The sequence below is a fragment of the Glycine soja genome, chromosome 10 (assembly GCF_004193775.1).
Source record: "Glycine soja cultivar W05 chromosome 10, ASM419377v2, whole genome shotgun sequence".
NCBI classification, from domain to species: domain Eukaryota; kingdom Viridiplantae; phylum Streptophyta; class Magnoliopsida; order Fabales; family Fabaceae; genus Glycine; species Glycine soja.
The window spans coordinates 36,395,736-36,406,046 of NC_041011.1; positions in this window are offsets into that span (position 1 = coordinate 36,395,736).

The following is a 10,311-nucleotide window of genomic DNA, read 5'->3' on the forward strand; positions in this document are numbered from 1 at the left end:
TTTTTTAAATTAAGTTGTGGATGTTTAGTAATGAATTATTTTTATATTAGTTGTGTTTTTTTATAAATGAAGTTGTTTTTGTGGACAGCACTCACACGTGGAGCATATGTACGATTAGTATGGGTTCGAGACATATATGAGACCAGATGTCAGGCCCGGCGGTGGATTGTCACTGCTCGCGCTTATCTACTGCACCTTGTCGGTTGCACTCTTTTTGCTAATAAGAGTGCAACATACGTGCATGTGGTCCACCTTGATGCTTTCCGGGACCTCGCTCATAGTGGTGGTTACGCTTGGGGGGTTGCGGAGCTGGTTCATATGTATGACCAGTTAGATGAGGCTTGTAGGACCACCACCCGACAGCTTGCGGGGTACTTGACGCTACTTCAGGTAAATTTTGTGTTTATTAATATGTTAGGTTCGATTATGATTTAAACATGTTTTTATGTTATGTTAACCTCAATTATTGTGTAGTGCTGGATCTATGAGCACTTCCCTAGTGTGCACCAATGCGTGACTGACGATACATACCAGGAGACGTCCCCACGTGCTTCCCGGTGGTTGACGTCGAAGGCGCACATGAAGGGCATCACAGGAGCACCCTACAGGGCACGTTGTGATGGTTTGACCGTCACAGATGTGTCCTAGTTGCCGTACACGGAGCATCGGGATGTTAGGGCATTTCAGGAGATTTCATCGTTCCAGGGTCAGCTCAGATGGGGTCCTATGATCGTCACAGTTCGACCGGAGAGGGTGGTACGCCAGTTCGGTTACATCCAGAGCATCCCTCCACCGCCTGTTAGTGCACGATTGTCACACGATCAGATAGATGACAGGTGGATGGAGTTTGCGGATCACTTACTACCTGCGGGTCAGCTTTGTCTAGTGCCTGGGCAGGAATCTACGGATTACATTGAGTGGTTTTTCCGCATATCTCACCCTTTCATGACACCGACCCAGGCAGGTGACCAGCAGAGGGATGCACCAGCTGTAGACCCTGAGGACTACATACAGCCGCCCAGCCCCCAGGTTCCAGTGGCATTTGACCCCCCTCCACATGTGGTAAGATTATTTGCGCGTTTAATGTTTTATGAGTTGTTGTTTATTTTAAATTTCATAATAAATGTTTTTAATGACTTTGACAGGATGATTACGAGGGATATGAGGCGATTGCACAGAGGTTGGAGCGTGTGCTCAACCTTAGGATAGTCACTGCAGGCACAGAGTTATATGACATTATGCAGGACTGCCTGACGATCGCGAGAGGGGGACCCAGTGCTGATGGGACGGTTAGGACTCGTCAGAGACGCCGCACGGACCATTGATCATTGTATTTATTTTGTTGTGTTGTAGTTGACATGAATATTTGTAATTATTACAGTTTTTGTTTAATATAGTTTACGTGTTTTGCATAGTTTATTATTTTATAATATAGTTTATTATTCCGATTGTTTGTGGTCCTTAAGCGAAGTTTACGGTTGTTTTAAATTTATTTTTAAAAAAAGGGAACCTAGAATCATGAGTTTTGTTTGTAAGAATTACATAAAAAATAAAAGTTTTTAAAATGATTAATAATTCATAAGTGAACCCTTTTTCCATGTTCAAGTACCCATGTTTGTAAGAATTACATAAATGAACCCTTTTTCCATGTTTGTAAGAATTACATAAAAAACATAAGTTTTTAGAATCATGAGTTTTGTTTGTAAGAATTACATAAATGAACCCTTTTTCCATGTTCAAGTACCCATGTTTGGGATTTTTTTGCGTGGGTGTGCCAGTGCCTTGAGACAATGGAGGGCGGCCATTTCTCATGTTTGGACGTCAAAGAACCCAAAAATAATAGTCCCATTCCCCGGTTCCGTCAACTAACATGTGAAAACAAAGCCTGAAAATCCAAAAAAATAGGAAATGAACCCTTTTTCCATGTTCAAGTACCCATGTTTGGGATTTTTTTGCGTGGGTGTGCCAGTGCCCTGAGACAATGGAGGGCGTCCATTTCTCATGTTTGGACGTCAAAGAACCCAAAAAAAATAGTCACGTTCCCCGGTTCCGTCAACTAACACATGTCAAAACAAAGCCTGAAAATCCAAAAAAATAGGAAATGAACCCTTTTTCCATGTTCAAGTACCCATGTTTGAGATTTTTTTGCGTGGGTGAGCCAGTGCCCTGAGACAATGGAGGGCGGCCATTTCTCATGTTTGGACGTCAAAGAATCCAAAAAAAATAGTCCCGTTCCCCGGTTCCATCAACTAACACGTGAAAACAAAGCCTGAAAATCCAAAAAAATAGGAAATGAACCCTTTTTCCATGTTCAAATACCCATGTTTGGGATTTTTTTGCGTGGGTGTGCCAGTGCCCTGAGACAATGGAGGGCGGCCATTTCTCATGTTCGGACGTCAAAGAACCCAAAAAAAAATAGTCCCGCTCCCCGGTTCCGTCAACTAACACGTGAAAACAAAGCCTGAAAATCCAAAAAAATAGGAAATGAACCCTTTTTCCATGTTCATGTACCCATGTTTGGGATTTTTTTTTGCGTGGGTGTGCTAGTGCCCTGAGATAATGGAGGGCGGCCATTTCTCATGTTTGGACGTCAAAGAACCCAAAAAAATAGTCCCGTTCCTCGGTTCCGTCAACTAACACGTCAAAACAAAGCCTCAAAATCCAAAAAAATAGGAAATGGACCCTTTTAACAATTAATTTTTTGGATCACTGAAACAACACATTCAACTTTATTATGGGAATTAAACACGCCGTAAACAGATAAAGGTTACATCAACGAAAAAACAAAAAATTAAACATCACATTCAGTTGTTTAGCGACGTCCCACTGACCTCGTCTTCAACATATTTAGTAAAGACAGCTAAAATTTCTATTGGTCCATATTTTTTCCAGTAGTTAGATTGTACTAACACCTTCAGCAGTTCTTCGTTGGTGATCAGCTCATTTATTTCATATTTTGTATTCGTATCTGAATACTCAAACCGAGCTGGTTGGCGGAAAAATAATCGTCTTACCGTTTTTGATTCGTGAATTCCAAGAGGGGGAATCCCTTTAGGTGCAACTTGCTTGATTAAATTCTTCAGTTCATCGATGGTACATGTTGAAGGAATTTGAAATTTCTTAGGATTTTTTCCTGTGAACGCGCATCCAACAAATTTGTTCTGCGGTGGCATGTTCCATTTCCCGTTGTAATACAGGATCGCGTCATGAATACGAGGCATAGTGCGTTCAAGTAAGTTTATTATTTCATCTGGTGTTCTTCCAACGGTGCATAATAACTCAATCGGACCAACACAAGAAAATTGATCATTACACATTAACATTGTGTTGACATCGTCATCATTTATCAATTTGATACACTCAAAGCGAATTTGGTTACCTGTATCGGTGAATGGCTTCCGATAGTGAATTTCATCCAAAAATTGTTTGTCGGATAGCTGAAGGGTATTGTGTATTCTGGTTTTTAGGCTTGCAAAATCACACCTATTTGGTACTCGAATGGGCACCGGAGTTGAAGTTTGGAAGTAAACCCCAGTATCATTGTGAATAATCGATCCATTTGGATAAATGAAAGCCAACCTTGAGTTGACAATCGTCTGACTGCTAGTTTCTCCTAGAAATGCCATAGTTTGTGTATCAGTTGGGAGATTATTTGAAAGCAAGATAATGTGTGATTTAGTAGCCTAGTCTGCCATATATATAGATGGTTGTGACCGAGCCTTTGTTTAACTTTGTTTACAAAAAAATAGACACGCGTAAATGTGTGGTCAAGTCAGCCAATGTGTTGTCGCTAATGTGTAGTCAAGTCAGCCAATGTGTTGTCGAGCGACTGCTAGTTTTAGAATGTGTACTGAAGTCAGCCAATGTGTTGTCGCGCTCAAACTGTAATACGCATGCATGTCATTATGTGTTGTCAATTATGATAATGATGTATGTTGCACGCGTAAATGATTTTTGTTGGACCAACAATTTCCTTGCTTAACCAAACGAGTACTTGATAATATTAATTGGTTAGTAACGGGTTACAACAAATTATATCGCATAATGAATACAATTACATAAACAATGCATGTTTAGTCTTCATTTAGGTCTACATAGTGTGTTTTGAATGACATCAAGCTTGTGTATTGTTGCATTCTACTAATATATGGAATTGCCCACTGCTTTGCCTGAGAATAACAATTGCTTGACCACAACAGCGCTGGAGGCGGCAACGGACAATGGTCTTTCAAATAAACATGTTGTACATGAACAAACATTATATCATGCGCTGACCGTGCCAAACGAACCAGCGAAGTCATTGCATAATTGTTACACTAACTATATTCAATGTACCTGAACAAAATGATTTCCAAACACGTGACCGACACATATGATGCGGTGGCCAGAAGAGTCAGGTGGTGATTGACTTCTAAGAGGGAAAAATGTCATGCTTTGTTGTTGGGACAACGATACAAGGATTACGTTATACCGTGAAGCAATCACATATCCCATGTCTGTTATATCCATCCACTTGTCCACACTAACCTGAATGAACCAAACATACACATGTAAGTAATTTAAACATTGTTATTAAAAAAAATTAACCTAAAAACATACCTTTGAAAAGCCATCAACAAGTAGGGACAACTTTAATTGTTCAAATCTCTCTGTGCCACCGAAGAGGTTCATGTACTCATGCGACCACCTGCCAAGTTCTTTAAGCAATTCATTACGCACTAACGGCCATGAATCTTCCCCCATACCTAATAAAGCGGCAATGGACCGATATCCACAATTACCGTCCGCTTTCACATCCACAACGTCACGAATGAAACCTTGAAAGAATGACGCAAATTGATCCAACATCGGGATGATCCTTGTTGGCTGACGCGGTTGAGAACATGATGCACTTCGTTTCACTGGAGAGTTGCTGCTTTGATCAGAATGAAAAGCATCAACATACTCCCAGTAAGATGGATCACGCTTTGTGAATGTTTGACTTCTTTTCATCGGTTTCTTCGGTGCACCTTTAGTGTTCACCTTTGACGGAGGAGGGCACATAGAGTTATGATCAGGGTATGCAATTTCTCGAAGTTTACTCTTCAGAGTTACTTTGCCAGCCACATCAAGTTCATCAAACCTTTTAGATATGACCTCTATTTCTTCCTTGATGGTGACTTCCGTCTCACATAACCCTTGGTCTGAAAAGCAAAGTCTCCTCCAAAAAAGATGGACTGACTCCAATGGGATGTTGCCAGCAGTATACCTAGAAAGCTCACATGCACAAGGAAGGCCGTGCGTGCTTCTCATCACACAACCACAAGAAGAGAGATTGTTGCCGAGATAACGTAGACGGTCAATCTCAAAAGCAATCTGATTTAAAGCATCCCTCGAAACCATCCCAAGAAGCCTCTTGTATAAGGTTTTTTTATATACATGGCCAACCACATGCGTACTGGTTTCAAAGGATGCTTTAATTTCGACGTGTAGCAGCGTGATCATGTTGTTCATGGCATCCCAAACACTACATAGGTCTCCAACGCTATTTTGTAGTACTCTTTTGAGAGCCCAATGAGCTGATTCAACCCTACATTTAAAATACACAACAAACATGAAAATATACAACAATTAAATACCATTTAATACTAATCGTTACTAACAAATAAAATCAGTTGTTAATACCTGTTTGTTGTTGTGTTGCCTAGGTGCATGACCTTATTCGTCCATGCTGTAATAAAATTTTTCTTGTGGGGGATAATCCATGTGTCGTTAACATAGTCAATGAACATCGGCCAAGGCGAACAAGCAACTTGAAACTTCTGATGTGACTCATGGAACTCGTGTTCGGACGGACAATCAACCAAAGTACCCCAGCTATCCATTACATAGTCCCACGCATTTTTTTCCCCGATTAAAGATTTGCACTTCGCCTTCACATTCTTATCGATATGAAACCTGCACAACAAATTAGTAGACTCGGGAAACACAGTTTTCACTGCATTCATCAGTGCTAGGTCTCTGTCAATGACAATAACAAGAGGGAGGCGATCGTGTCTTAAAAATAGGCCTCGAAATCGTTCCAAAGCCCATACAATATTATTAACACGCTCAGCCTCCAGATATGCAAACCCAGCAGAGAATGTCATCGCCGTTGGTGTTACTCCAACAAAGTCAAGTAGTGGGAGTCTGTACCTGTTTGTTTTGTAGGTACTGTCTATAAAAAACACCAGATGACATGCATTGCATAACTTTATTGCATCTGGGTGACACCAAAACAGATCACGCACCACAACTCCATCCTTCAATCTATGCCAATGAATGTATTGATCACGTTCGATAAGCTTCATCAGATGCTGCATTTCGGTATCAGCTCCTCTTATTGAAGAATGATATGCACTTCTTGCATTGTAAATTTGCTTTATCGTGGTGTAACTGTCGACATTGTGTTTCTTCAACGTTAGCAAGATGTTTTTCGGTTTCACCATCGACTTTGTCATATCAGCAATAATTTTCTTTTCTTCCTTAGTCAATCGCCCGGCGTATGGATGTCCAACTAAGGACTTCGCCAATTCATGATTATGAATCCCACAGATCAACTTCACCATCCAACCTTCCCCTCCATGCACTGGTTTCCCACGAAGCTTGAAACATTTCCTACTCCCGGTGTCTTTTCTAACGAATTCTTTATTTTTACACTTGTACGTACCACTCCTTTCACACCCAATTAACACAAATGAACTTCTTCCTCTGCTACCGGTCTTTGTGTCAGATCTCATAATCACTGCAACAAATCCATTTTCATGGGCAACTGTTCGAGCCCATTGCAAAACATCATCTCGAGTAGCGAATACCTACAACGCAACCCTAACATATTAATTTTCATACAAACCATCAATTCAACCAATGACTCAAATTATCTATGATTACCTGAGATGTATTAAAAGCATTTGAACAATCGACATGTGGTTCATTCACTCCACATTCTTCTTGATTATCATAATCATAATCCATATGAACTTCTTGTGACATCGCAAAGTCATACCTCCATTGATCTTCGTCCATCTTAAGGACATATGCATCATACACAAGTACATTCAAATTATCATATAACCACATCCAAAAATTTACTACACCTTAAATAACAAACATATTAATAGCACATATGCATCATACATGACTATATTAAAATTATCATATAACCACATCGATAAATTGACTACTTATTAACTAACAACTAATACAAATATATTCTAAATTTATAACTACATTATTTACTTAAACTAAACTTATCACTATAATAAACAACTAATAAAACATTTTTGTACCATTATACATTTAAGTTACCTAAATCATTTAATATTATACCATTATACCTAATTAAATCAATAATCCACAACATATATAAAACAGAAATAAAAAAAATTATAAAACAGAAATATATATATATATATATATATATATATATATATATATATATAAATTTTAAAACAGAAATAAAAAAAAATTGCTAATAATTTAACATTCCGGAAGACCTTCTTTCGGAAGTGGTCATTCCGGACCTTCCTCCTACTGTGCCTAAAATTTCTTCCGGATACACTTTTTACTGTTTTTCTTCTCTAAAAACTAACCGGAAAACGAAATAAATGCGTACCTCCGACGAAATAGGAATAACAGCCACTAATAAAACTTCAAATACGGAACACGGGACCACCAAATCTTCAAATACTTCATGGGACCACCAACGGAGACTACAAAAGGGACCACCACCGAAACAACAGCAAACGAAAGAAACAAATAAAGCAAATGGAAGAAGAAACAAAGAAGAAAGCGCACTAAAACACAGCCTGAACACGTTAATTTAAAGAAATTTACACAAGGACAAAATCTTCATTACATACGCATTAAATATTATTTTATTTTTACTTATTATTATAAAATGAAAATTCTTTTTTCTTCATTTTGTTATAAAATAATAATCATTTTTTTAGTATATATTAACTTTTGTAATAGAAATTAAATGTTATCATAATAAATAATTTATATTTTTAATAAAATTTACGAATTAATTAATTTTTATGGTTTAAATTATACTAAATTGTCACACAAATTAATATTTGACATGCGCGTAAAAAACAAATTATAAATATTAGTCATAATTACATTCATTAATTATTTAATTATTTATGTATAATAATATTAATTATTTTATAAATTAGTTTATCCAATTAAAAGTAAATTATTACAAAATAAAATATTTTTTTAAAAAAAACTAACTTCCGGAAGAAGCTTCTTCCGGAAGAAAATGGAAATCTTCCGGAAGAAGCTTCTTCCGGAAACATTCCGGATGACGTTCTTCCGGAAGTTGTTTGTGAATACTTCCGGAAGACACAAATTCTTCTTCCGGAAGAAGGTTTTTCCGAAAAAGTTCCGGAAAGAGGTTTTCCGGAAAGTTTCCGGAAAAATCTTCTTCCGGAAGAAGAATTGCTGAAGGACAGTTTTGCCACTTCACTGTTTGCTGGGTGCCCCAGCAATAATGCTGGGTGCACGTAGCAACTCCCATAATTACATCATCATCAACCAATATTCCACAATAATTCAGCATCACCACTCATTCGTCAAAAATAAATCAACCAAGATTCAACAAACGCACAATCATCATGGGCTATTTGTGGTCACCCGATGAGACCCCAAGAATGGGCTGGGCTTCCCCATTTCAATTTAACAGTGGGCGTTCTTATTGTCACCACCTCGTTGAATTCCACCCCCCCACTCCCATAAACTTGGTATTTTATATGTTGACGAAAATCCCTCACAATGGAAACTTGTTACTATTGTGTAGTTGAGTGTCTATACACAACAACAACAAAAAAATTTGTAGTGTAATATTATTTTGTATCCCCTATTACACAACGTAAACTTGCTTTTGTTATGTAATTGAGAAAAAATATTTTTATATATTTGATATTTATTTTTTAAAAGAAATAGAAGTAAAACAATTTCCTAAACTATTTTTCAGAAACAACTTGATAAATGTAGATGCATGCATGCGAGAATATAGAAGGAATTTTACTAAAATAAGCATACATACATAACACGATGATTAGTAACAAAATTAAAAAATAAAATGCAAAATATGAAATATAAAATATTAATACAAAACATAAATCAGTGACAGTCTTCCTCCGCTGTGTGCATGCTCCTGAAGGGTTATCCTCTTTTGCTCACCTTAGTACCCACTTTATATCCTTATATTCCTCATTGCCAAGGGTCGCTTCCCTTAGATTCCATATGGTTCGAAGATCCTGAGCAATTCCTAGAAACACTGTCTACAAAAAAAAAAAATATATAAGTACAAATGTACAATGCAGTTATACAATAAAAAAGAGAGAGATATAAGGATACTTACAAAACAATGATCTTGATTGTCTTCCTAGTTAGGTCTAGGTGTCTGGTGCAGCATGTTAATATGTCACATAGGGGGGGCCTCTAGCTGGGGACAAGACATATAGATGAAAGAATAATGTAACATGTTTGATGAAGAACACGATCGATGAGTACCGAGAAGGAAAGGTCCCTAAAAAGAAAAATGGAGAGTGAAATGTTGGGGGGATAGGAGAGAGAGCGTCGGGAAGAAGAGGATATGGGGAGGGAGGGTCGGGTTCTACAGAGAAGGGGTGGTTAAGAGGGATAATTTTGCAAGGGTAGGGGTTTTAATTGTAAAGTAGAGGTCCTAATAGCAACTCCTTTTAGACCAAAATTAAGTCATATTTCCAAATTGACTCCCTCCTTACGTTGATTTTTCTTTTGACTAGCATGTCCTATAATTGCTTCAGCTTCACCCAATGCTCTCTAAAACGTGCTTAATTTGAATTTAAAATCAACACGGATGGGTCCCTTGCTTCTCTCTGTTTCAATCGTCACACTGAAATGAGGGGAAAAATAGGTGCAAGGAATTAAATAAAAATAATAAGATAGGTTTAATACTCAATTTAGTCTATTTATTTTTTGACTATGTAATTGGATTTCTTAATTTTCTAATTTTACCTAATTTGAGCCTCTATGTTACCTCCCCAGATGTTATACTTAGCAGTTTTTTTTTATAGGAAAGTTATAATCATGTTATATTCGGTAAGATATTTTAATTAGTTTTTAATTTTTCTATTAGTTGAAAAGTTTATTTGGTTGTTTAGTAAATAATTTTTTTTTAATAATTTTTAAAACGTTACTTGAAGTAGTGTTTATTAAAATGATAGTTTCTATTTTTTTATATTTTTTTTCATTTTTATCATTGATATATTTATTCATTTTCTTTGTTATCTTTTTTAAAAT